This window comes from Coregonus clupeaformis, chromosome 23, assembly GCF_020615455.1.
Source record: "Coregonus clupeaformis isolate EN_2021a chromosome 23, ASM2061545v1, whole genome shotgun sequence".
Classification (NCBI taxonomy): domain Eukaryota; kingdom Metazoa; phylum Chordata; class Actinopteri; order Salmoniformes; family Salmonidae; genus Coregonus; species Coregonus clupeaformis.
The window spans coordinates 38,150,262-38,177,660 of record NC_059214.1 but is presented as its reverse complement, the minus strand read 5'-3'; the positions used below and the strand labels follow the sequence as shown (position 1 = coordinate 38,177,660).

The 27,399-nt window shown below is 47.7% G+C and overlaps 1 protein-coding gene across 5 annotated transcripts in view; it reads left to right on the top strand.

Moving 5' to 3' along the window:
- LOC121536993 (microtubule-associated protein 2) overlaps positions 1-27,399 on the top strand; it is a 150,845-nt gene that overhangs the window by 24,718 nt on the left and 98,728 nt on the right. For all 5 annotated transcript variants that reach the window (XM_041844696.2, XM_041844695.2, XM_041844697.2 and 2 more), the window contains exon 2: positions 20,912-20,987. The gene's annotated coding sequence lies outside the window, so the exon portion shown is untranslated. The remainder of the gene's footprint in view (positions 1-20,911; positions 20,988-27,399) is intronic.

Below are 27,399 nucleotides of genomic sequence, written 5' to 3'. Positions count from 1 at the left end.
TAGCTGGGGTTGTTGTACCATTAATGTATCTAACCACTCAGATGTGGACAGTCTGCAGACTGCAGACCTGAAAGAGGTAATTTATTACAATTGGTGTTCTGTACTGTGCTGTGGTCAAGTATTAACATCCACACTCACAGTACAATACCATGGTGGGTTTACTATTTTTGATCTAGTGAAAATTAACTACCTTGACAATTTTGGTTTACTCACACCACGTGGGATTTACAATGGCCCTCAATGGAGAAAGCATCTGCTCTCAGGGCTGTTACAGCTTGACACTGATTGACAGTGAATTAGCCAAGTTGCAAATGTGTGTGTGTGTGTGTGTGTGTGTGTGAGGAGGGAGTAGTAAGTTAATTAACTCAACAGGGTGTAGTAATTGAGTCGTTGGTTGTTTACACTAACTCCCATGCAGACAGCATTGTAAAAAGCTGTGAAACATTGTGTCATTGTATAGAGCAGCAGAATATACACTACCAGTCAAAAGTTTGGACACACCTACTCATTCAAGGATTTTTCTTTATTTTTACTATTTTTTTACATTGTAGAATAATAGTGAAGACATCAAAACTATGAAATAACACATATGGAATCATGTAGTAAACAAAAAAGTGTTAAACAAATCAAAGTATATTTTATATTTGAGAATGTTCAAATAGCCACCCTTTGCCTTGATGACAGCTTTGCACACTCTTGGTATTCTTTCAACCAGCTTCACCTGGAATGCTTTCCCAACAGTCTTGAAGGAGTTCCCACATATGCTGAGCACTTGTTGGCTGCTTTTCCTTCACTCTGTGGTCCGACTCATCCCAAACCATCTCAATTGTGTTGAGGTTGGGGGATTGTGGAGGCCAGGTCATCTGATGCAGCACTCCATCACGCTCCTTCTTGGTAAAATAGCCCTCACACAGCCTGGAGGTGTGTTGGGTCATTGTCCTGTTGAAAAACAAATGCCCAAACCAGATGGGATGGCGTATTGCTGTAGAATGCTGTGGTAGCCATGCTGGTTAAGTGTGCTGTGAATTGTAAATAAATCACAGACAGTGTCACCAGCAAAGAACCCCCACACCATATCACCTCCTCCTCCATGCTTTACTTTGGGAAATATACATGCGGAGATCATCCGTCCACCCACACTGTGTCTCACAAAGACACAGCGGTTGGAACCAGAAATCTCCAATTTGGACTCCATACCAAAGGACAAATTTCCACCGGTCTAATGTCCATTGCTCGTGTTTCTTGGCCCAAGCAGGTCTCTTCTTATTATTGGTGTCCTTTAGTAGTGGTTTCTTTACAGCAATTCGACCATGAAGGCCTGATTCACACAGTCCCCTCTGAACAGTTGATGTTGAGATGTGTCTGTTACTTGAACTCTGTGAAGCATTTATTTGGGCTGCAATTTCTGAGGCTGGTAACTCTAATGAACTTATCCTCTGCAGCAGAGGTAACTCTGGGTCTTCCATTCCTGTCGCGGTCCTCATGAGAGCCAGTTTCATCATAGCGCTTGATGGTTTTTGCGACTGCACTTGACGAAACTTTCCAAGTTCTTGAAATTATTCAGATTGACTGACCTTCATGTCTTAAAGTAATGATGGACTGTCGTTTCTCTTTGCTTATTTGAGCTGTTTTTGCCATAATATGGACTTGGTCTTTTACCAAATAGGGCTGTCTTCTCTATACCACCCCTACCTTGTCACAATACAACTGATTGGCTCAAACGCATTAAGAAGGAAATAAATTCCACAAATTAACTTTGAAGAAGCACACCAGTCAAAAGTTTGGACACACCTACTTATTCAAGGGTTTTTCTTTATTTTTACTATTTTCTACATTGTAGAATAATAGTGAAGACATCAAAACTATGAAATAACACATATGGAATCATGTAGTAACCAAAAAAGTGTTAAACAAAACAAAATACATTTTATATTTGAGATTCTTCAAAGTAGCCACCCTTTGCCTTGATGACAGCTCTTGGCATTCTCTCAACCAGCTTCATGATATAGTCTCCTGGAATGCTTTTCCAACAGTCTTGAAGGAGTTCTCACATAAGCTGGGCACTTGTTGGCTGCTTTTCCTTCACTCTGTGGTCCAACACATCCCAAACCATCTCAATTGGGTTGAGGGAGACTCTCCTTCTTGGTCAAATAGCCCTTACACACTTTTTTGGTTACTACATGATTCCATATGTGTTATTTCATAGTTTTGATGTCTTCACTAGTAGGTGTGTCCAAACTTTTGACTGGTACTGTATATTTTCTGTGGAAGCAATGTGCCACGCAATAAGCTACTGTGTAACCCTGCGGCAGTCAAAAACATGACAGAGAGAGAGAGAGTGGGAGAGATACTGAACGTATCCTGAGAGGAGAGGGAGATGACTGTGTTCCCAATCCTCTTCTGAGAATGTCACTACAGATTTGTGCAGAGCCTCAGCTCTAGAAGGATGTTGTGAGAGGAGTTGCTGCCTGGAAGTGAAGTTAGCTTGTTTTGTATTTGTGGTGTTGATTTAGATTGAGGGCTCGTGAGAGAGGGCGAGAGAGAGGGCGAGAGAGAGGGTGAGAGTGAAGGGCACGAGATTAAGGGTGAGAGAGAATACAGCAAGAGCAAAGAGACACACAGAGGGAGCGAAAGAGAGAGAGGGTGGGAGATGGAAAGAGAAGACAGAGCGGAAGAAAGAGAGGGTGGGAGATGGAAAGAGAAGGCATAGAGTGAAAGAGAGACAGGGTAGGAGATGGAAAGAGAAGACAGAGTGAAAGAAAGACAGAGAGGGCGTGAGAGAAAGACGGAAAAACGAAAGGGAGAGAAGAGAGAGAGAGGAGAGTGAGAGCAAGCTACACCCACACACCTCTATTGAAGTATCAGCCCAGCTCTGGGGCCTATCCAAGCTCTCTCACTCTATACAGCCAGCAGTAACCATGTGTTGTTGAGCTTTTTACCTTCACACTGCAATACATATGTAACACATATATCATATATCTTAGCTGAGCAGGTTGTTGAATGGTTTATAATAAGACATTTGTTATGTCATGTTTATGACAATATAATGATCCTGTTATCGTACAGTTCAAATGTTTTGTATACAGGATGAGGGATAAAGGAGTCACACATGGTTCAGTCAGAGCTATTATGGCATTTATAAAGGTAGATGTATATACTGTATGGTTCTGGGAAGTACACTACACCAGTCATTCACATTGAGCAACAAAACAGTGTCATTGATCAAGCAGCTGTTTAGTATTGTTTTCCTGAATTCTCCTTTCCCTCGACAGCTCCAGTCTTCCCTATACCATCATACTGGCTGACGGGACAATATGGGTTTATGAGTCACATCATGACTGGCCTGGAACACAGATTAACATCACACGCTAACATCTTCCACTGAGCTAGAAGCAGCAGAGGTGATATTAGCTACCTCAGGGGCAAAGGAGAGATCGAGGGAGAGCGAGAGGGTGGGGAAAGGGATGGAGAGAGAGAGGGTGGGGAGAGGGATGGAGAGAGAGAGGTTGGGGAGAGGGATGGAGGGAGGGAGGGTGGGGAGAGGGATGGAGGGAGGGAGGGTGGGTGGGGAGAGGGATGGAGAGAGAGAGGTTGGGGAGAGGGATGGAGAGAGAGCGGTTGGGGAGAGGGATGGAGGGTGGGAGGGTGGGGAGAGGGATGGAGGGAAGGTGAGGAGAGGGATGGAGGGAGGGAAGGTGGGGAGAGGGATGGAGAGAGAGAGGGTGGGGAGAGGGATGGAGAGAGAGAGGGTGGGGAGAGGGATGGAGAGAGAGAGGGTGGGGAGAGGGATGGAGAGAGAGAGGGTGGGGAGAGGGATGGAGAGAGAGAGGGTGGGGAGAGGGATGGAGAGAGAGAGGGTGGGGAGAGGGATGGAGAGAGCGAGGGTGGGGAGAGGGATGGAGAGAGCGAGGGTTGGGAGAGGGATGGAGAGAGGGAGGGAAGAAAAAAGAGAGGGAGAGAAGTAGAGGGAGAAGTGTATTGGTGGTAGGGGGACGTGGTCTCTATGAGGGGAAAATACAACCCCCTTCTGAAAGACCCATTTTCTTCTGAGTCTGCTACTGACTAGATATGAAATACTGTATAAACTAGCATATACACACACATAGGGCAGTGTCAATAATTGAATAACCGTGTAACTGACGGTTACAGATGAAGACCGCCATTAAAATAAATGAACCGTCAGCTGTTTAAATAGGCCTACGATTTTTTCATCTTTTCGCATGCGAAAAGAAGTTGTTTACCAATAGACATCGTTATCTGGGACACTGCCACTGACAGGTCTGTGGGTTCGTTGTGTAAATAAATGAATATATTTCTCTCTGCCTGTTTTTTACGTTTGCAATGCATTAGTGTAGCAAGGTATCATTTTAGCCAATGTGATCACATCACACCAGAGCTAGGCTACACATCGCTCAGACTTGAACCCGAAAATACCTGAAAATAGCTGTGCAGCGACACTCCCCATCCAACCTCACGGAGCTTGAGTGGATCTGCAGAGAAGAATGGGAGAAACTCCCCAAATACAGGTGTGCCAAGCTTGTAGCATCATACCCAAGAAGACTTGAGGCTGTAATCGTTGCCAAAGTTGCTTCAACAAAGACAGAATAAACGGTCTGAATACTTATGTAAATGTGATATTAGAGTTTTTTATTTTCAATAAATTTGCACACATTTCTAAAAACCAGTTTTTGCTTTGTCATTATGGGGTATTGTGTGTAGATTGATGAGGGAAAAAAAACAATTTAATCAATTTTAGAATAAGGCTGTAATGTAACAAAATGTGGAAAAAGTCAAGGGGTCTTAATACTTTCCGAATGCACAATCAGATAGGCTACTCGTTCAAGAGCTAGAGAGAGGGGAAAGAGATACGTAGGCCAGTGGAGATGCCAGCGGAGATCCGTGAATTGCGCAAAAAGGAAACAGTGAAGAAGACAGAGATGTGTAAGTTAGAAGTTAATATATTAATGCATAATTCGTATAGCTTATATACAGTATTAGGCTATATAGCGACTTACAAATTGGTGCATTCACTCTATAGCCAGTGGGATAACCACTTTACAATTATTATTATTATTATTATTATATTTTTTTTTAGGGGGGAGGGGGGGTAGAAGGATTACTTTATCCTATCCCAGGTATTCCTTAAAGAGGTGGGGTTTCAAATGTCTCCGGAAGGTGGTGAGTGACTCCGCTGTCCTGGCGTCGTGAGGGAGCTTGTTCCACCATTGGGGTGCCAGAGCAGCGAACAGTTTTGACTGGGCTGAGCGGGAACTATGCTTCCGCAGAGGAAGGGAGCCAGCAGGCCAGAGGTGGATGAACGCAATGCCCTCGTTTGGGTGTAGGGACTGATCAGAGCCTGAAGGTACGGAGGTGCCGTTCCCCTCACAGCTCCGTAGGCAAGCACCATGGACTTGTAACAGATGCGAGCTTCAACTGGAAGCCAGTGGAGTGTGCGGAGGAGCGGCGTGACGTGAGAGAACTTGGGAAGGTTGAACACCAGACGGGCTGCGGCATTCTGGATGAGTTGTAGGGGTTTAATTGCACAGGGAGGGAGCCCAGCCAACAGCGAGTTGCAGTAATCCAGACGGGAGATGACAAGTGCCTGGATTAGGACCTGTGCTGCTTCCTGTGTAAGGCAGGGTCGTACTGTTAGGCTAAGGTTCAACCCAGCACTCAGAGAAACAAACACGACAAAGGGGAGTGGAAGAAACAAAAATATTTAATAAAAGTTAAAATTGTCTTAGTCCAAAAACAACTGAAGTAAAGGAACAGAGTGGGCTAGTCGGCTCCGGAGGAAGGAGAGGCTGAGGCAGGCAGGCAGGCAGGCATGCAGGCAGGCCGACAGGCAGGAAGGCAGGCAGGTTGGGAGGTATGTCCGAAACTAAAGACAAAACAAATGACAGGTTAAGGAGAGTGGAGAGCCAGGCTGAAGACAAAGACAAAATAACTTTACTGGTGAGCCAAGTTACCGCTCTGGTAAGAACAACGATCTGGCGCCGGTGGAGAGCCATGCCCCGGAATTAGTAGTGCAGGTTGATTAGAGAATAGGATGCAGCTGCGTAGGCAGGAATCACTGGAAACAACCCGCAGCTGCACAGGAGAGGCAGATCCTGAGCACGCCCCTGATCCACTCCAGACACACCCACATAAAGGGGACAAACACACATACAGATACAACAGACACAGAGGGGACAAAACAAGGAGGAAGGGAAACAGAAAAGGGAGAGACAAGCTGCCCACATAACAGTACCCCCCCTCAATGGTCGCCACCTGGCGACCCACCAGGCCTGTCAGGGTTGTCGTGATGGAAGTCCGTGATCAACTGAGGATCCAACACAAAACGCTTAGGGACCCAAGACCTCTCCTCTGGTCCATAACCTTCCCAATCGACTAGGTATTGGAGACCCCTACCCCGCCTCCGAGAGTCCAGTAGCCTACTGACGGTGTAGGCCGGATGGTCGTCAATGAGACGAACAGGTGGAGGTGGAACAGCCGGCGGACACAAAAGGCTGGAGGACACAGGTTTCAGTTGGGAGACGTGGAAAGTAGGGTGTATCTTCATGGCTGAAGGCAACTTCAAACGAACCGCAGCGGGGTTAATGATGGACTCCACCACAAACGGACCCAGGTACCGAGGAGACAGCTTGCGTGATTTGGTACGAAGAGGTACGTTCTTAGACGACAGCCAAACCTCTTGACCAGGATGAAACACAGGTGCGGGAGTCCTGCTCCTATCCGCTGTCATCTTGTTCCTGTCGGTGGTCCAGGCAACGCTTCCCGAGCGTCGCGCCACACTCTCTGACAGCGGCGGAGGTTCTCCTGAACCGAAGGAACAGCCAATTCCTTCTCCTGAGCAGGAAACAGAGGGGGGTTGATAACCCATGGTAACTTCGAAGGGTGAAAGACCAGTGGCAGAGGTGGTGAGGGAGTTGTGGGCGTACTCTATCCAAGGCAGATGTTTGGCCCAGGATGATGGATGTTGAGCAGTCACACAACGAAGGGTTGCTTCGAGGTCTTGATTGGCTCTTTCTGTTTGACCGTTGGTCTGGGGATGAAACCCTGAGGACAGACTAACGGAAGCACCCAAAGCAGAACAGAAAACCTTCCAAACACGGGGAAGTAAACTGTGGGCCTCTATCAGATACGATGTCCACAGGTATTCCATGGGGACGGAATACATGTTGGACTAGGAGGTCCGCTGTCTCACTGGCAGACGGTAATTTTGGTAATGCTATATAGTGAACAGATTTAGAGAATCTGTCCACAATGGTAAGTATAGTATCATTACCTTCAGACTTGGGTAGGCCGGTGACAAAATCCATGGCTATGTGGGACCAGGGACGGCTGGGAACTGGGAGGGGTAGCAGCAGCCCCGAAGGGGACTGATGGGAGGCTTTGCCCCGAGCACAGGTTGAACAGGCTGCCACAAAAGCCCGAACGTCAGTTTCCATTGAAGGCCACCAAAAATGTCTCCTAAGCAGCGTCAACGTGCGTCTCATCCCAGGGTGACCAGCAAAACGGGAGGTGTGAATCCACTGCAACACCTGAGACCGGACCGTCTCGGGAACAAAGAGTAGGTTGGGAGGTCCATCACCCGGTCCCGGGTCCGTGGCAAGTGCAGTCTTCACAAGAGACTCGATCTCCCACTGAACAGCCGCCACGACGCATGAGGAAGGCAGGACTGCCTCAGGCTCGCTGGTCTCCGAAGGGTCAGCAAACTGGCGGGACAAAGCATCTGGTTTAACATTTCTTGACCCCGGTCTGTATGTAAGAATAAAGTTAAACCTACTAAAAACAGGGCCCATCTGGCTTGGCGTGAGTTGAGTCTCTTAGTGGCTTGGATGTAAGCCAAGTTCTTGTGGTCTGTCCAGACCACAAACGGCAGTTCAGCTCCATCCAGCCAGTGCCGCCATTCTTCCAGTGCTAGCTTGACCGCCAGCAGTTCTCGGTTTCCAACGTCGTAATTCCGTTCTGTGGGTGACAATTTTTGGAGAAAAAAGCACAGGGGTGAAGCTTTTGGTCAGTGGGGGAGCGCTGGGAGAGGGACGGCTCCCACACCTGAGTCCGACGCGTCCACCTCCACAACAAACTGCAGAGAGGTATTGGGTGTATCAACACAGGGGAGGTGGAAAACAGTTCCTTCAAAACCCCCTACCGCCTGCTCCGCCTCAGGGGACCACAGAAAAGGGACTTTTGGGGGATGTGAGTCTAGTAAGGGGTGCCACCACTTTACTAAAACCCTTAATGAACCTACGGTAGAAGTTAGCAAAGCCCAAAAATCGTTGAAGTTGCTTACGGGTGGTGGGTATGGGCCATTCCGTCACTGCCCGGATCTTCTCGGGGTCCGCCTTCACCTGCCCGCTCTCAATGATGAAACCAAGGAACGATGTAGACTGTTTGTGGAACTCACACTTCTCTGCTTTGACATACAGCTTGTTTTCCAAGAGCCGTTGAAGGACTTGACGGACGTGTGACTCATGCTCCTCGGGTGACTTGGAAAAAACAAGAATATCATCCAGGTATACAAAGACAAAACGGTTCAAAAATCCCTAAGAACATCGTTTACCATGGCTTGGAAAACAGCAGGGGCGTTTGAGAGCCCAAAGGGCATGACCAAATACTCAAAATGTCCCAGTGGAGTGTTGAAAGCGGTTTTCCACTCATCTCCCTTACGGATCCGGACAAGGTGATAAGCGTTCCTGAGGTCGAGCTTGGAGAAAACTGTGGCGCCATGCAGAGGTTCAAAAGCAGAGTTGATGAGTGGAAGGGGGATACTTGTTTTTAACAGTTATGTTGTTTAAACCCCTGAAATCGATACAGGGGCGTAACGACTTGTCCTTCTTTTCCACGAAAAAGAAACCTGCACCCAAAGGAGACGACGAGGGACGGATTATGCCCGAGACCAGAGAATCACCAATGTACTGCTCCATTGCCTCTCTTTCCGGTCGGGACAGATTGTATAAGCGACTAGAGGGCAAGGGAGCACCAGGAAGCAGTTCAATAGGGCAATCATAAGGCCTATGTGGTGGTAGAGACAGAGCCTTGTCCTTACTGAAAACCTCCGCTAAGTCATGGTATTCTTTGGGGACAGATGACAGATCAAGAGGAGCTGAGGGATGAGTTGGGTTACACTTAGTGGGGGAACCGCTGACCTAAGGCACTCTGAATGGCAGTTAGTGCTCCAACTGAGAATGGTGTGACGTGTCCAATCAATTTGTGGGTTGTGAAGAGCCAACCAGGGGAAGCCAAGGATTAGGGGAGGTAGCTGAGCCAGACATAACTCTTAGCTGAATGCTTTCACAATGATTGCCAGAAATCACTAGGGAAACGGGGGTGGTTTGATGAGTTATCTCCGCGAGGAGGCGCCCATCAAGGGCTGTGACCCGAATGGGGTAGGTAGTGGCTCCATGGGGATACGAGCTTGTGTAACGAACTGGTGGCTAATAAAGTTGTCTTCTGCACCTGAGTCTATGAGAGCTGAGAGTGGCAGGGAATGACTCTGGAAACGTAAGGTTACAGGTACTTGTAATCGGGGAATGATGGGTTCAGGATCTAACTCTGGGCTCGCAAGTAGACCCACCGTTACGAGCGAGCCTTGTCTTTTGGCCGCTTAGGGCATGTAGCCAGAATGTGTGTGGCGTCTCCACAGTACAGGCACTCACCCGCCTGGAGGCGCCGTTGCCGTTCTGCTGGAGGTAGTCGAGCTCGACCCACTTGCATAGGTTCCTCCTCTGTGCTCGGGATGGAATCAGGAATAAGAAGCTGCCGGCTCCGGGGAGGCGAGACTCGAGTGGTTGAAGGCTGGGAACTCGTCCTCCTAGATGCGGCCGACCGCCTCTCTCCCGACGCCTCTCCCGCAACCGGTTGTCTAGCTTAATGGACAGGGAAACGAGAGAATGTAAATCATGTGGCTCAGTCACGAGCAGCCAGTTCATCCTTAATGGCTTCATTCAAACCGTTTAGAAATGCTCCTTGAAGTGCCACATTGTTCCACTTGGAGTCCGCTGCCAAAGTCCAGAACTCAATAGAGTACTCAGCCACACTGTTAGAACCCTGCCTCAAATTAAAAAGTATCTTGGAGGAATTACCCACATGGTCAGGATGGTCAAAAACAGTCTTCAATTTAGCAGAAAAATCAGCGAAAGTCAATCCAGTCAAAGTTTGATTTGAGCACACAGCCTCAGCCCAAACCAGAGCTCTCCCTCTTAACAGCCCCAGAACATAATGTACCTTAGAGGAATCAGTAGAAAATGACAGTGGTCTCTGCCGAAAAATCAAGTCACACTGAAGCAAAAATCCCCGGCACTTGTCCAATTCTCCATTGAACGGTTCAGGCGACGTGACAGGGGGTTCCCCGATGGAACGAAGCCTGCATCATGTCCGAGGAACCAACTTGGGGTGCATCAAACTGGGGGTCAGAGAGAGATGGAGAACTGATAACAGACAATTTAGAGACTTGTGTAGTTAACTGAGTCACCTGGTTCAGCAGTTGATGATTATTTTCCAAAAGAGTCCGAATCAGTTGGTCATGCTGTCCTAGCAACGTTCCTTGAGCCTGGATAGCTTGTTGGAAGCTGTCTTCGTTTGCCCCGTGCTGTCTCTCTGTTGGGTCCATGGCCAGATCGTTCTGTTAGGCTAAGGTTCAACCCAGCACTCAGAGAAACAAACACGACAAAGGGAGTGGAAGAAACAAAAATATTTAATAAAAGTTAAAATTGTCTTAGTCCAAAAACAACTGAAGTAAAGGAACAGAGTGGGCTAGTCGGCTCCGGAGGAAGGAGAGGCTGAGGCAGGCAGGCAGGCAGGCATGCAGGCAGGCCGACAGGCAGGAAGGCAGGCAGGTTGGGAGGTATGTCCGAAACTAAAGACAAAACAAATGACAGGTTAAGGAGAGTGGAGAGCCAGGCTGAAGACAAAGACAAAATAACTTTACTGGTGAGCCAAGTTACCGCTCTGGTAAGAACAACGATCTGGCGCCGGTGGAGAGCCATGCCCGGAATTAGTAGTGCAGGTTGATTAGAGAATAGGATGCAGCTGCGTAGGCAGGAATCACTGGAAACAACCCGCAGCTGCACAGGAGAGGCAGATCCTGAGCACGCCCCTGATCCACTCCAGACACACCCACATAAAGGGGACAAACACACATACAGATACAACAGACACAGAGGGGACAAAACAAGGAGGAAGGGAAACAGAAAAGGGAGAGACAAGCTGCCCACATAACACGTACTCTCCGAATGTTGTAGAGCATGAACCTGCAGGATCGGGTCACCGCCTTGATGTTAGCGGAGAACGACAGGGTGTTGTCCAGGGTCATGCCAAGGCTCTTCGCACTCTGGGAGGAGGACACAACGGAGTTGTCAACCGTGATGGCGAGATCATGGAACGGGCAGTCCTTCCCCGGGAGGAAGAGCAGCTCCGTCTTACCAAGGTTCAGCTTGAGGTGGTGATCCGTCATCCATACTGATATGTCTGCCAGACATGCAGAGATGCGATTCGCCACCTGGTTATCAGAAGGGGGAAAGGAGAAGATTAGTTGTGTATCGTCAGCGTAGCAATGATAGGAGAGGCCATGTGAGGATATGATAGAGCCAAGTGACTTGGTGTATAGCGAGAATAGGAGAGGGCCTAGAACTGAGCCCTGGGGGACACCAGTGGTGAGAGCACGTGGTGCGGAGACAGCTTCTCGCCACGCCACTTGGTAGGAGCGACCGGTCAGGTAGGACGCAATCCAAGAGTGAGCCGCGCCGGAGATGCCCAGAGGAGGATCTGATGGTTCACAGTATCAAAGGCAGCAGACAGGTCTAGAAGGACAAGAGCAGAGGAGAGAGAGTTAGCTTTAGCAGTGCGGAGAGCCTCCGTGACACAGAGAAGAGCAGTCTCAGTTGAATGACCAGTCCTGAAACCTGACTGGTTTGGATCAAGAAGGTCATTCTGAGAGAGATAGCAAGAGAGTTGGCTAAAGACGGCACGCTCAATAGTTTTGGAAAGAAAATAAAGAAGGGATACTGGTCTGTAGTTGTTGACATCAGAGGGATCAAGTGTTGGTTTTTTGAGAAGGGGTGCAACTCTCGCTCTCTTGAAGACGGAAGGGACATAGCCAGCGGTCAAGGATGAGTTGATCAGCGAGGTGAGGTAGGGGAGAAGGTCACCGGAGATGGTCTGGAGAAGAGAGGAGGGGATGGGGTCAAGCGGGCAGGTTGTTGGGCGGCCTGTAGTCACAAGTCGCAAGATTTTATCTGGAGAGAGAGGGAGAAAGAAGTCAAAGCATAGGGTAGGGCAGTGTGAGCAGGACCAGCAGTGTCATTAGACTTAACAAACGAGGATCGGATGTCGTCAACCTTCTTTTCAAAGTGGTTGACGAAGTCATCCACAGAGAGGGAGGAGGGGGGAGGAGGATTCAGCAGGGAGGAGAATGTGGCAAAGAGCTTCCTAGGGTTAGAGGCAGATGCTTGGAATTTAGAGTGGTAGAAAGTGGCCTTAGCAGCAGAAACAGATGAAGAAAATGTAGAGAGGAGGGAGTGAAAAGATGCCAGGTCCGCAGGGAGTCTAGTTTTCTTCCATTTCCGCTCAGCTGCCCGGAGCTCTGTTCTGTGAGCTCGCAATGAGTCATCAAGCCACGGAGCTGGAGGGGAGGACCGAGCCGGCCGGGAGGATAGGGGACACAGAGAGTCAAAGGATGCAGAAAGGGAGGAGAGGAGGGTTGAGGAGGCAGAATCAGGAGATTGGAGGGAGAAGGATTGAGCAGAGGGAAGAGATGATAGGATGGAAGAGGAGAGAGTAGTGGGAGAGAGAGAGCGAAGGTTGCGCATTACCATCTGTGTAGGGGCAGAGTGAGTAGTGTTGGAGGAGAGCGAGAGAGAAAAGGATACAAAGTAGTGGTCGGAGACATGGAGGGGAGTTGCAGTGAGATTAGTAGAAGAGCAGCATCTAGTAAAGATGAGGTCAAGCGTATTGCCTGCCTTGTGAGTAGGGGGACGGTGAGAGGGTGAGGTCAAAAGAGGAGAGGAGGGAAAGAAGGAGGCAGAGAGAAATGAGTCAAATGTAGACGTAGGGAGGTTGAAATCCCCCAAAACTGTGAGGGGTGAGCCATCCTCAGGAAAGGAACTTATCAAGGCGTCAAGCTCATTGATGAACTCTCCAAGGGAACCTGGAGGGCGATAGATGACAAGGATATTAAGCTTAAATGGGCTAGTGACTGTGACAGCATGGAATTCAAATGAGGAGATAGACAGATGGGTTAGGGGAAAAATTGAGAATGTCCACTTGGGAGAGATGATGAAACGGCGTCGCTGCGAACGAATGTAGCTGGCTAAAATTATATTGTATTTAGTTGCTATAGTACTGCCAGCTGGTAGCGTTGGCTAGCTAGCAATGGCTGCGGTGATGACTTTGTTTGAAAAACGGCGTCGCTGCGAACGAATGTAGCTGGCTAAAAGGATATTGTATTTAGTTGCTACAGTACTGCTAGCTGCTAGCTGGTAGTGTTGGCTAGCTAGCAATGGCTGCGGTGTTGACTTTGTTTGAAAAACGGCGTCGCTGCGAACGAATATAGCTGGCTAGCTAACCTCGATAGTTACTCTATACTACACCTTTATCTTTGATACAAATACAACTATGTAGCTAGCCAACATTACACTAATCAAATCGTTCCATTGTAATGTAATGTGTCATATTACCTGCGGAGCGAAGTACAGCATGACTACTCACCTCGCCTGCCGTTGCTTTTAGGCCTGCTATAGTGAATCTAGGCGACCACTTGTGCTTTAGGCAACCCTAAAAGACATAGAAAAAAAATCAGCCTGAGTTTACCCTTATCAATAATTGGTTGCACATATTTAGATAAAGGACTCACTCAAATTAAAATGTAGTGTCAATATAACCACCCATTGCTTCACTAAAATGAACTATGGACAGGTTGCTTTGGAGAGGTTGCTATGGATAGGTTGTGTGCATGTGTTTCTATTTTCTAATGTTTGTCAATTTCATCTTCATGCCTATCACATCTGTCTCTATATATCCACCTTAACTTTCCTCTTCAATTTATATGATAGGCTACATTTATTTAGCATTATCCTATGATGTAGACTATTTTTTGATATCCTACAGAAAGGATTTGAAGCTAAGGCAAGGTTTTTAATACGTTTTTGGGAAAGGACAAATGTGATTTGCTTAAGTGAGATGCGTTGCAGACGGCTTTGATTGATGGGTCCTTTTAGGTGGGTGGGTGTGCGTGTATGAGTTCACTAATTATCTATGTCCATTCAGTACGCTTTCTAAAATAGGCCTGTCTGGACTTCATCTCTTTAATCAGATAGAAATAAAATGGTGTTTTGTTGCAGGGTCAGAATATGTGCGAGGAATGACGACAGGTGCCAGTTTTGCGTTTCCCCTCTTATTAAATGGGGTGCAACATAATTAAATGTAGCTAAGCTCCTTTCATGATTCTACCTATAGGATGCAATCGGACTTGGTGTGAATGGTTTAGTGTGTCAACATGAGAATTTGTATTATTTCGTAATTCCTCTCCAAACTGACATTTCTTAATTTGTCAGATTGGTTATGTTGGTGACCAGTTATGTCGGTGACCGTGTACATTGGCCTGGAAAATTACCATAACCTCAAATTCTAAGACCGTCACAGCCTAGGGAGGGAGGGAGAGAGGGAGAGGAAATAAGAATGCTGGAGGCAGGAGCTTCTTTTGACACCCTAGCCAAAGGCGTCATCTTCTGTCTGTCTGTGTGGAAGTCCTTCGGCTCTGCTGTGTATCACACTGTAATGTAATTTGTCAAAGTGATGTTTATATCCCGTAGACTCATAGAGGAAGTCAAACTGTGAGAATTTACACCCGGGCTGCGTTCCAAATGGCACTCTAAACCCTATGGGCCTCTTCAAAAAGTAATAGGGTGCCATTTGGTGTACAGTGGCTTGTGAAAGTTTTCACCCCCTTTGGCATTTTTCCTATTTTGTTGCCTTACAACCTGGAATTAAAATTGATTTTTTGGGGGGTTTGTATCATTTGATTTACACAACATGCCTACCACTTTGAAGATGCAAAATCTTTTTTATTGAGAAACAAACAAGAAATAAGACAAAAAAACTGAACACTTGAGCGTGCATAACTATTCACCCCCCTCCAAAGTCAATACTTTGTAGAGCCACCTTTTGCAGCAATTACAGCTGCAAGTCTCTTGGGGTATGTCTCTATAAGCTTGGCACATCTAGCCACTGGGATTTTTGCCCATTCTTCAAGGCAAAACTGCTCCAGCTCCTTCAAGTTGGATGGGTTCCGCAATTGGGTCATTGTCCTGCTGGAAGGTGAACCTCCGTCCCAGTCTCAAATCTTTGGAAGACTGAAACAGGTTTCCCTCAAGAATTTCCCTGTATTTAGCGCCATCCATCATTCCTTCAATTCTGACCAGTTTCCCAGTCCCTGCTGATGAAAAACATCCCCACAGCATGATGCTGCCACCACCATGCTTCACTGTGGGGATGGTGTTCTCGGGGTGATGAGAGGTGTTGGGTTTGCGCCAGACATATCATTTTCCTTGATGGCCAAAATTGTCAGTCTCATCTGACCAGAGTACCTTCTTCCATATGTTTGGGGAGTCTTCCACATGCCTTTTGGCGAACACCAAACGTGTTTGCTTATTAAAGTGGTCCTATGGACAGATACTCCAATCTCTGCTGTGGAGCTTTGCAGCTCCTTCAGGGTTATCTTTGGTCTCTTTGTTGCCTCTCTGATTAATGCCGTCCTTGCCTGGTCTGTGAGTTTTGGTGGGCGGCCCTCTCTTGGCAGGTTTGTTGTGGTGCCATATTCTTTCCATTTTTTAATAATGGATTTAATGGTGCTCCATGGAATGTTCAAAATGTCGGATATTTCTTTATAACCCAACCCTGATCTGTACTTCTCCACAACTTTGTCCCTGACCTGTTTGGAGAGCTCCTTGGTCTTCATGGTGCCGCTTGCTTGGTGGTGCCCCTTGCTTAGTGAAAAGGTCTATATATACTGAGATCATGTGACAGATCATGTAACACTTAGATTGCACACATGTGGACTTTATTTAACTAATTAAGTGACTTCTGAAGGTAATTGGTTGCACCAGATCTTATTTAGGGGCTTCATAGCAAAGGGGGTGAATACATATGCACGCATCACTTTTATGCACTTTATTTTTTATAATGTTTTGAAACAAGTTATTATTTTCATTTCACTTCACCAACTTGGACTATTTTGTGTATGTCCATTACATGAAATCCAAATAAAAATCCATTTAAAATACAGGTTGTAATGCAACGAAATAGGAAAAACGCCAAAGGGGATGAATACTTTTGCAAGGCACTGTAGGAATGAGACTACTGGAGCTCTCTATAGGTCTTACTACTTTCACCCATTTACCCTGTTTTCACCTCTTTCCACTGCCTGCTTTCACTCTATTGGCCCGTGCTCTTCTCTCTCTCTGCCGTCTGTCCTTTTTAGCTCTTATTCTCTGTGTTCCCCTGCCAGCCTGTGTGTATGGTGCCATAAGAGGCTTGACACTCTAACCTTAGTGAATAGCTTTTTTCTGGGATCTGTCTGACCACAATGGATGTGTGTGGCTGTCTGCAGAAAACCTTAAGTCTACTTGTGTTAGTCCACTAAGACTGAAATACTTTCTCAGACAAGGGTCTGCACCCCAGATGGCACCTTATTCCTTATATAGAGCACTACTTTTGACTAAAGTCAAAAGTAGTGCGTTATATAGGGAATAGGGTGCCATTTGGGACAAACATTCTCATTCATGTTCTGTGATGGCGGGACCGGCGGCCTTATTGGATGTACCCATAGGAGCGAAAGCAGGAAGGTAAGCAGGAACTTCAGCATTCAATATGTGTGCTATTAACAGTCTATGGATTCTATAATAATTATACCTATGTAGTTTAATAACTGTATGATGCCCTCTGAATAATCTCCATATTAATTGCCCCTGGTGTTGATGCTTTCTTTCTTCTTGGACGTGATAGAGGGGGAAGTTACTGCAATCCAATATGTTACCACTGTCATTTTCCTGCATATAAATGATCTCCTAATGGGGATGCAATCGAATTACATATTTATTACACAAATGACATATTCAGCGCTTTTTGCTGGTGCCTCGTTAGGCTTAGTACGTATCCCATGACGTGGCTAAAAGGGACTCTCACTGCACTGCTGCAGGCACACATGGACACTGGGGTATGAAGTTTGAAGCTTGACACCTAACTGTAACAAACAAAGCCAATTTCCCTAGCTGAAAACGATGCTGCAGTGTCACTCCTGGTTATTTAATTGGGACAGCAACTGTGGCAGACAGTCATGAGCTGGTGCTGGTGCTACTGCTGTGACAGGTTGTCTCTTCCCATGTCTCAGGTTTATCTGCTCTGATGATGCCTGTGGCTTTGACAGCAGCTTTATGTTTGATCTAGGAGGGGTATGTCTGTGTGTGTCATCTAGGAGTGGTGTGTATGTACACTACATGACCAAAGGTATGTGGACACCTGCTCGTCAAACATCTCATTCCAAAATCATGGGCATTAATATGGAGTTGATCCCCTCTTTGCTGCTATAACAGCCACCACTCTTCTGGGAAGGCTTTCCGCTAGATGTTGGAACATTGCTTCCATTCAGCTACAAGAGTATTAGTGAGGTCGGGCACTGAAGTTGGGTGATTAGACCTGGCTCGCAGTCGGCGTTCCAATTAATCCCAAAGGTGTTTGATGGGGTTGAGGTCTGGGCTCTGTGCAGGCCAGTCAAGTTCTTCCAGACCGATCTCGACAAACCATTTCTGTATGGACCTCGCTTTGTGTACGGTGGCATTGTCATGCTTAAACAGGAAAGGGCCTTCCCCAAACTGTTGCCACAAAGTTGGAAGCACAGAATCGTCTAGAATGTAATTGTATGCTGTAGCGTTAAGATATCCCTTCACTGGAACTAAGGTGCCTAGCCCGAACTATGAAAAACAGCCCCAGACCATTATTTCTCCTCCACCAAACTTTACAGTTAGCACTATGCATTCGGGCAGGTAGTGTTCTCCTGGCATCCGCCAAACCCAGATTCATCCGTCGGACTGCCAGATGGTGAAGAGTGATTCATGGCTCCAGAGAACGCGTTTCCATTGCTCCAGAGTCGATGCTTGGCATTGCACATGGTGGTCTTAGGCTTGTATGCGGCTGCTCGGCCATGGAAACCCATTTCATGAAGCTCCCGGCGAACAGTTATTGTGCTGACGTTGCTTCCAGAGGCAGTTTGGAACTCTGTAGTGAGTGTTGCAACCAAGGACAGATGATTTTTAAGCACTACGCGCTTCAGCACTCGGCAGTCCCGTTCTGTGAGCTTTTGAGCCGTTGTTGCTCCTAGACATTTCCACTTCACAATAACAGCACTTACAGATGACCTGGGCAGTTCTAGCAGGGCAGAAATTTGACGGACTGACTTGTTGGAAAGGTGGCATCCTATGACGGTGCCACATTGAAAGTCACTGAGCTCTTCAGTAAGGCCATTCTACTGCCAATGTTTGTCTATGGAGATTGCATGGCTGTGTGCTCGATTTTGTACACCTTTCAGCAACGGGTGTGGCTGAAATAGCTGAATCCACTAATTGAAGAGGTGTCCACATGCTTTTGTATATAGTGTGTCTGTGTACCTACTATAAACACTGTAAATCTCACACATCCTGAACCAGAGAGGATATGGTTCCAGTTATTATAAAAAGGGGTATGACTCTATCATGGATAGACTTTGAACATACAATTTATATGGTAATTTCAACCTTCTGTTCTGATAAATGTAAACGATGATAAACTCAACTGATCCGGACCCAGAACGGGGTCAATACGGACCACGGGTCCCTAAATAAATATGATAATACAATATATATATTTTACTTGGTCGGGATTGAACCCCTGGTATCATATAAACACACATAAGACATGGAAGAATACGTACTGTAGATTGCAGGAAATTAACTTTAAAACAGCCAAAAGAAGGGAGAAAGACAGAGGGATTGAGAGAGAGAAAGAGAGAGAGAGAAAGAGAGAGAGGAGAGAGAGAGAGAGTAGAGAGAGTGAGAGGGTAGAGAGAGTGAGAGGGTAGAGAGAGGGATGAGAGAGTGAGAGCAAGTGACGGAGAGTGAGGGAGAGAGAGAGAGGGTGAGATCGACAGAGGGATTGTGAGAGAGAGAGAGAAAGAGAGAAAGAGAGAGGTAAAGCTGGACTACGGGAGCATTCCAGGACATGAGAACATAGTTCCTTCATTAGCCCAGTCGTGTGTGTGTGTGTTCCTTCATTAGCCCAGTCGTGTGTGTGTGTGTTCCTTAATTAGCCCAGTCGTGAGTGTGTGTGTGTGTGTGTTCCTTCATTAGCCCAATCACTCTCAGAGTCCTGGAGTATAATCAATTTGATCTCAGCAGTTTCATCATGTTTAAACCCATTTCATCAAAGGGACCAGATCTGACTCACTGGATTCTCTCCACTCGATGACTGATCAACTCTCATCACATCTCATCCTGCTCAACCAAAAAGGCTTTGCTTTGCTGCAAATGAGGCTTCAGGCTGGGCACTACTTTTGACCAGAGCCATATGAGCCCTGGTTAAAGTAGTGCAATATATAAGGAATAGGGTGCAATTTGGGACACATCTCCAGTCAGTCAGTCCGTGAGCTCCATGCTCTACGGGGGCCCTGGACTGCCTAACTGGACTGAGTCACAGCCAATCAGCTTACAGTTCATTAAGTTACTGGTCAGCCTGCTTTCATTAACAACTCTGGCCTTAATCTGCCTTAATAGTGTTAGACGGACGGACTGGACTGGACTGGACTGGACTGGACTGGACTGGACTGGACACCTCACTGACTAACTGACATATACTCTCCGTTATCCTTGGATACCATTTTGACCCTTTGAGCCATCTAGGCTACCCAAACGCTACGCCACGCCCACAGACGTTAGTTTCTTCTCTGCAATGAGTCTGGAGCTGAGTACCTCCCCGATGATTTCTAAAACGCAAACACTAACCGTTCTGATTGATCCCAGAAACCGATGGGTTGGGACAGAGCCAGAACACACGTGGGTAAAGCTGTGTTTAGAAAATGTGTCATTGGCTTTGATACTCTGATTTGTTAGAGACGATCCGATCGCTGATTACTTTTGTACAACACCTCTCATTTTGACGTTACCACAAACGACTGCAACGATGGCAGTCTCAGACGGAAGTATGTAGCGAATATAGAGCAGCGAAATAATTCAGTTTGAGTCATCAGGCAAATCTAGGGGGAGAGCAGTTTGCAACATTCATATACTTTTACATACATTATATTCTTACCTTTACGTGATTATAGACTCCACTAGCCCCTCTCATTCGCATGATACACCCTCACATGGACACGCATGGAGCAAAGCATCCCCTGCTTAGAGGCAGCATCCCATCCGAAGAGGTTAATTGGGTATCTGTGGCCTGTGCATGTGGGTTGTCCCTAGCTAAGGGGATGGATGTCCTTCTGGTGATATGAATGCTTGCTGTGGCCTGACTGGGGCTGTCTCTGTGTTCACAGTGGGTAGAAGGATGTTTAGGGGCTCTGAAAGCCATCATTCACCCCTTCACACACAAGAACCAAGACAACCTCCTTACTAGTCAGTCCCTTGTGTGTGCTGTCACTATCCTGCTGTGGGCAGTGTCTTTGGAGTGTATGTCTGTGTGTGTGTGTCTGTGTCTGTGCATGATATTTGGGCAAGGTGTCTTTGACAGTGTTTTAGATGAAAGCATGGCTGCTCCCAGTGTGTGATGTTGCTAACCAGTTACCATGCTGGTGTATGCAGTTGTGAGGAAACAAAGAGGACAGGGTAGTATTATCCTTCTGTAATTATAACTCTCTCTCTCTCTCTCTCTCTCTCTCTAGGTCTCTGAAAGTGTTTTTTTCTCCTCTGTGTGCTGAAAGGAAAACCGTCATCCTCTCCTCCTTCCTCTCTCACCAGGTAAGTCTCTCTCTCTTTCTCCTTTCTTTCTTTCTTTCTCTCTCTCTTTCGCTCTCTCTTTCTCTTTCTCTCTCTCTCTCTCTCTCTCTCTCTCTCTCTCTCTCTCTCTCTCTGTAATATATTTCTGTGTATATATCTTATGTATGAAGCTGCATAGATGCTGCGTCACTGTGCCTGTTTCTCTGGCATATGAAGAATCTCTCTCTCGCTCTCTCTCTGTACAGCTACAGGAAGCACTGGCATATTGCTGCTCTCCTTTCTCATCCATCTCTCTCTATCTGCTCTTGTTCTTTCTCACGCCCTCTCTTCAATCTCTCTCTCCCTCGTTCTTTCTCACACCCTCTCCTTTATTGCCTTCTGTTTCAGTGTTTGTGTTTGGCATAATTATTGAGGATCATGTAGTTGTGGCCAAAGGAGGTATGGTATATTACGGCAACATACTGTTTCTATGTTTTATGGTTTGGCATTGAGAGGGCCTATTGAGTGTGTGTGTTGGGGAGAGAGACAGACACTGTGTGTGCCAAAATGACAGTGAGGGGGACTGTCTAGACGCACACAACCCAGGTGCAGCCAGAATTCTCTCTCGTTGGTGTATGGGGGAGGACAGAACACTCACAACTCCCTCTAGGTTCAGATCAGACGGAGCAGGTGGATAATGTCTTTGTCTTATGGTTCGCTGCAGGTATGTGTTTTTTTCTCCTTTGGCAACCTATGTCCTATGGAGTGCACTACTTATTTAGTGCACGGTCAAATGGCGTGCACTATGTAGGGATTAGGATGCGTTTCAGATGTAGTCTTCTTGTTGGTTGCTGATATTTTGTAACAACTCCCTTCATGTTGAACTGTTCCTGGTGGTTGTTGACATTCAGGCAGATTTCACCTCTGCTAATATGTCCTTCATCCCCATCGCACACTAAATGCCTGAGCACTGAGTATCGATTAGGCATTTCTCTCTCTCTCTCTCTCTCTCTCTCTCTCTCTCTCTCTCTCTCTCTCTCTCTCTCTCTCTCTCTCTCTCTCTCTCTCTCTCTCTCTCTCGGTCTCTCTCGGTCTCCCTCTCTCTCTCTCTCTCTCTCTCTCTCTCTGTCCCTCTCTTGGTCTCTCGCTCTCTCTCTCTCTCTCTCTCTCTCTCTCTCTCTCTCTCTATCTCTCTCTGTCTCCCTCTCTCTCTCTGTCCCTCTCTTGGTCTCTCTCGCTCTCTCTCGCTCTCTCTCTCTCTCTCTCTGTGTCTCTCTCGGTCTCTCTCTCTCTCTCTCTCTCTCTCTCTCTCTCTCTCGGTCTCTCTCTCGTCTCTCTCGTCTCTCTCTCTCTCTCTGTCCCTCTCTTGGTCTCTCTCGCTCTCTCTCGCTCTCTCTCTCTCTCTCGGTCTCTCGGTCTCTCTCTCTCTCTCGGTCTCTCGCTCTCTCTCTCTCTCTCTCTCTCTCTCTCGGTCTCTCTCTCTGTCTCTCTCGGTCTCTCTCTCTCTCTCTGTCCCTCTCTCTGTCACTCTCTCTCTCGCTCTCTGTCTCTGTCTGTCTGTCTGTCTGTCTGTCTCTGTCTGTCTGTCTGTCTCTCTCTCTCTCTGTCTCTCTCTCTCTCTCTCTCTGTCTCTCGGTCTCTCTCTGTCTCTCTCTGTCTGTCTCTCTCTCTCTTTCTGTCTCCCTCTGTCTGTCTCTCTCTCTCTCTCTCTCTCTCTCTCTCTCTCTCTCTCTCTCTCTCTCTCTCTCTCTCTCTCTCTTTCTCGTCTCTCTCTCGGTCTCTCTCTTTCTGTCTCTCTCTCTCTGTCTCTCTCTCGGTCTCTCTCTCTCTCTCTGTCTCTCTCTCTGTCTCTCTCTCTCTCTCTCTCTCTCTGTCTCTCTCTCTCTCTGTCCCTCTCTGTCTCTCTCTCTCTCTCTCTCGGTTTCTCTCTCTCGGTTTCTCTCTCTCTCTCTCTCTCTCTCTCTCTCTCTCTCTCTCTCTCTCTCTCTCTCTCTCTCGGTCTCTGTCCCTGTCGGTCTCTGTCCCTGTCTTTGACCATCCCTCACTCCCTGCCTCCCTCCCAGGAGTGAAATCAGCAGTGACATTTCTGATCGTTTAGCCTCTTTCCTCTGTCACCCAGCCCCCCTCTGAAGCACCATAGAGGCAGGCACACGCAGCACCAATCAATGACCTAAAGAGAGAGTGGCCCATCCCCCCCAGATCAGAACAAGTGTGTGTGTGCACGTGTGTGTGTGTGTGTGTGTGTACGTGTGTGTGTGTGTGTGCACGTGTGTGTTAGCTGAAACAAGACGGCAATTAGACCCTCTGAAGCTGCCTATCAGTTTGGCTATCTGGCAAACCCAAGGATTAAATGTTACAATGTGTGTGCGCATGTGGCTGTGTGTGTGTGTGTGTGTGTGTGTGTGTGTATGTATATGTGTGTGTTTTTGTGTATATCAGCTGAAACCTCCCAAAACCTTCTTGATGTATTTCTATATTTATACAAATGGTTGACTATATCCTACTATGTTCTCAGGCACGTTGACTTCAAATCAAATCAAATCAAATTGTATTTGTCACATACATGTGTTTAGCAGATGTTATTGCGGGTATAGCGACTTAGTGTACAAGTATTTCCATGCAAAGCCTGGTGTTGTTCTCAGGAGAGCCAGGTCTTTGCTGATGGTCTTCTATTGGTCATATTGCCTTTGTCACCTCATTTGTCACTGTGCTCGAATGGTTCTCTATACAAACTCTATACACACCGTAAGAGCAAAGCGCTAACCATTTACTGTGTAGAAACAGAAAGATTGGTGTGTGTGTGTGAGCAGAGGTAACTAACTGGTTACTGTGTAGAAACAGAGAGATGGGAGAGTTCTTTCATTGTCGGGCACTGCAGCAGAAGCAGCAGGGAGAGCAATGATGTAATGTCCTAGACAGGGCCCCCTTTGGTATCCCCCTCTCACTCCCCACTCCCCCTCTCACTCCCTCTCTCTTCATTCTCCCTCTACCCTTTTCCCTCCTTCTCTATCTACCCCCCACTCTCTCCCTCCCTCTCTCACTCCCCACTCCCTCTCTCCCTTCCCCACTCTCTCCCTCCCTCTCTCACTCCACACTCCCTCTCTCCCTTCCCCAATCTCTCCCTCTCCCTCACCATACACTGATAAGCAGGTAAATTGGTTACTGGTCTGTACCATAGCTTGATGGTCTGGCACCTTGCACAAAGTAAATTACAGTCATGGGAAGGAAGTACTAGGCCTAATACACATCTAAAAGCTCAGACACATTGGTAGTGTTTGCCGGCCGAGATTACTTAGCACCTCTAAACAGAGTGCCGGCCATAATTAGCAAACCTTGTGCAAAACGATTCTACATGTAGAAAGGGGCGAAAATGTCGGCAGTCAGGCACCAACCGGCAGGGTGGTCCCTAAAATACACCGCTCCATCAGCAAATGAACGAACGGTGAACGAACGGTAGACGAACGGCAGACTAATTTGTGCTTTCTCCATAAACTCATTCTCCACCTACTCACTGTCTGTAGGCCTACCCTGTGTGGTCTCTCTGCTGGAGGCATGGTGATGGGGTTTTATTACCTATGATATTATCCCATGGAGGCCTGGTGGGTTGATAATGATATTATATTGATGTAGTGTGAAGTAAAGAGCCCCTGGGGGTGAAGATGACTTACTAGAGGGAGAGGAAGTCACACTGGGTCATCATATACATCTCTATTTTCACAGGGTGATCCCAGTGTATGATCCCATGGTGGGTGTGGGTGTGGGTGTGGGTGTGGGTGTGGGTGTGGGTGTGGGTGTGTGTGTGTGTGTGTGTGTGTGCGTGTGCGTGTGTGTCTGTGCCTGCTGTGTCTGATTAATGATGTGAGCTAATCGAACATAATCATAAATTATCCTGGCTTAACTCTCAGTAATATAGATCTGCTGTGTTTTTTTCTTTCTCAATGTATAATACAGGCTACCCAAAGACATGCTGCTGGTATTTGTCATAGTCCTTTTCTCTTCCATATAGGAAAATAACAATATGTAGAATCTAGTGAATTGGACTGCAGTTATCCAATATAACCTCATCTGGAGTTATTTGTGTGAATGTACAGGATGTAATCATCATTGTTTGGCTGCAGAAGAGTTACTCCAGTAGCTACTGTCACAAGAAAGCTTTGCAATTTGATGCCTGTAAGCTGAATCTAAGACTAGGGTTTGCATTGTGTTGCAATTCATGGCTTTCACTAATATAACTAGTGTGTTCATTTAGAATTAGCTATCTCAAGTAAACAAGCATCCAAACCAAATGTTTTATCTGGTTGTGGAGTCATCTAAGTGTCAGTGGGTGCTGTAGGTGGGTGTGGTGCAGGAATCAGGCGCAGGACGCAGAAACTTAGTCCAAAAGACTTTAGTGAACAATCACTTAGAACATGAGCCAAAAAGCCCGGAGGCGAGTAAATACGCACACAGGCGTAAAACAAAATGCGCACTAACATGTGCGAGAACCCTCTCCAAACAGAGGAGGAAACAACGAAGCACAGACAACCAACAGTAGCGCAATCACACACAACACCTGACAAACACAACGAGAACTTATAGGACAATAATGAACGCTAAACGATAACAGGTGTACAACATCAAGACAAAACCAAACGAACATCGAAACATACAACGGTGGCAGCTAGTACTCCGGAGACGACGACCGCCGAAGCCTGCCCGAGCAAGGAAGGGAGGCAGCCTCGGCCGAAACCGTGACAGTACCCCCCCCCTTGACGCACGGCTCCAGCCGTGCGCCGACCCCGGCCTCGGGGATGACCAGGAGGACGCGGAGCAGGGCGCGTCGGGTGACTACGGTGGAATTCTGTCAGGAGAGACGGGTCCAAAATGTCTCTCCTCGGCACCCAGCACCGTTCCTCCGGGCCGTACCCCTCCCACTCCACGAGATATTGGAGACCCACCATCCGACGTCTCGAATCCAAGATGGACCGCACGGTGTACGCCGGTGCCCCTCGATGTCCAATGGGGGCGGAGGAGTCTCTCTGATCTCATCTTCCTGGAGTGGACCAGCTACCACCGGCCTGAGAAGAGACACATGGAACGAGGGGTTAATACGATAGTCACTAGGCAGTTGTAATCTGTAACACACCTCGTTCAATCTTCTCAGGACTTTAAACGGCCCCACAAACCGCTGACCCAGTTTCCGGCAGGGCAGGCGGAGGGGCAGGTTTCTGGTAGAGAGCCAGACTCGATCACCAGGTGCGTACACCGGCCCCTCACTGCGGTGGAGATCGGCGCTCGCCTTCTGACGACGGATGGCCCGCTGCAGATGGACGTGTGCAGCGTTCCACGTCTCCTCCGAGCGCCGCACCCACTCATCCACCGCAGGAGCCTCGATTTGGCTCTGCTGCCATGGTGCCAGAACCGGCTGGTAACCTAACACACATTGGAAAGGGGTTAGGTTAGTTGAGGAGTGGCGTAGGGAATTCTGGGCCATTTCTGCCCAGGGAACATACCGTGCCCACTCCTCCGGCCGGCCCTGGCAGAATGATCTAAGAAACCTACCCACATCCTGGTTCACGCGGTTCCACCTGCCCATTACTCTCTGGATGGTAACCCGAGGTAAGGCTCACCGAGACCCCCAAACGCTCCATAAATGCTCTCCAGACTCTGGAGGTGAACTGGGGACCTCGATCAGACACAATATCCTCGGGTACCCTGTGGTGCCGGAAAACGTAGGTGAATAGAGCTTCGGCGGTCTGTAGGGCAGTAGGAAGGCCCGGCATAGGGGAGCAAACGACAGGCCTTAGAGAACCGGTCCACAACGACCAGTATAGTAGTATTCCCCTGCGAGGGGGAAGGTCAGTGATGAAGTCCACCGAGAGGTGAGACCATGGTCGTTGTGGAACGGGCAGGGGTTGTAACTTACCCCTAGGCAGATGTCTAGGCGCCTTACACTGGGCGCACACCGAGCAGGAGGAGACATAAACCCTCACATCCCTGGCTAACGTGGGCCACCAGTACTTAGCACTAAGGCAGTGCACTGTCCGGCCAATACCAGGATGTCCAGAGGAGGGTGACGTGTGAGCCCAATATATCAATCGATCCCGAACCTCGAGCGGGACGTACGTCCGACCCTCCGGGCATTGAGGAGGACTAGGGTCGGTGCGCAACGCCCGCTCGATTTCAGCATCGACCTCCCACACTACCGGTGCCACCAGACAAGACTCCGGCAGTATGGGAGTGGGCTCCACAGACCTCTCCTCCGTGTCATACCGCCGAGACAGTGCGTCTGCCTTACCGTTCTGTGACCCAGGGATGTACGTGATCTTGAATACGAACCGGGCCAAAAACATGTTCCTCCGCGCCTGGCGAGGGTTCAGTCTCCTAGCTGCCCGGATGTACTCCAGGTTACGGTGGTCAGTCAAAATGAGAAAAGGGTGTTGAGCCCCCTCAAGCCAATGCCTCCACACCTTTA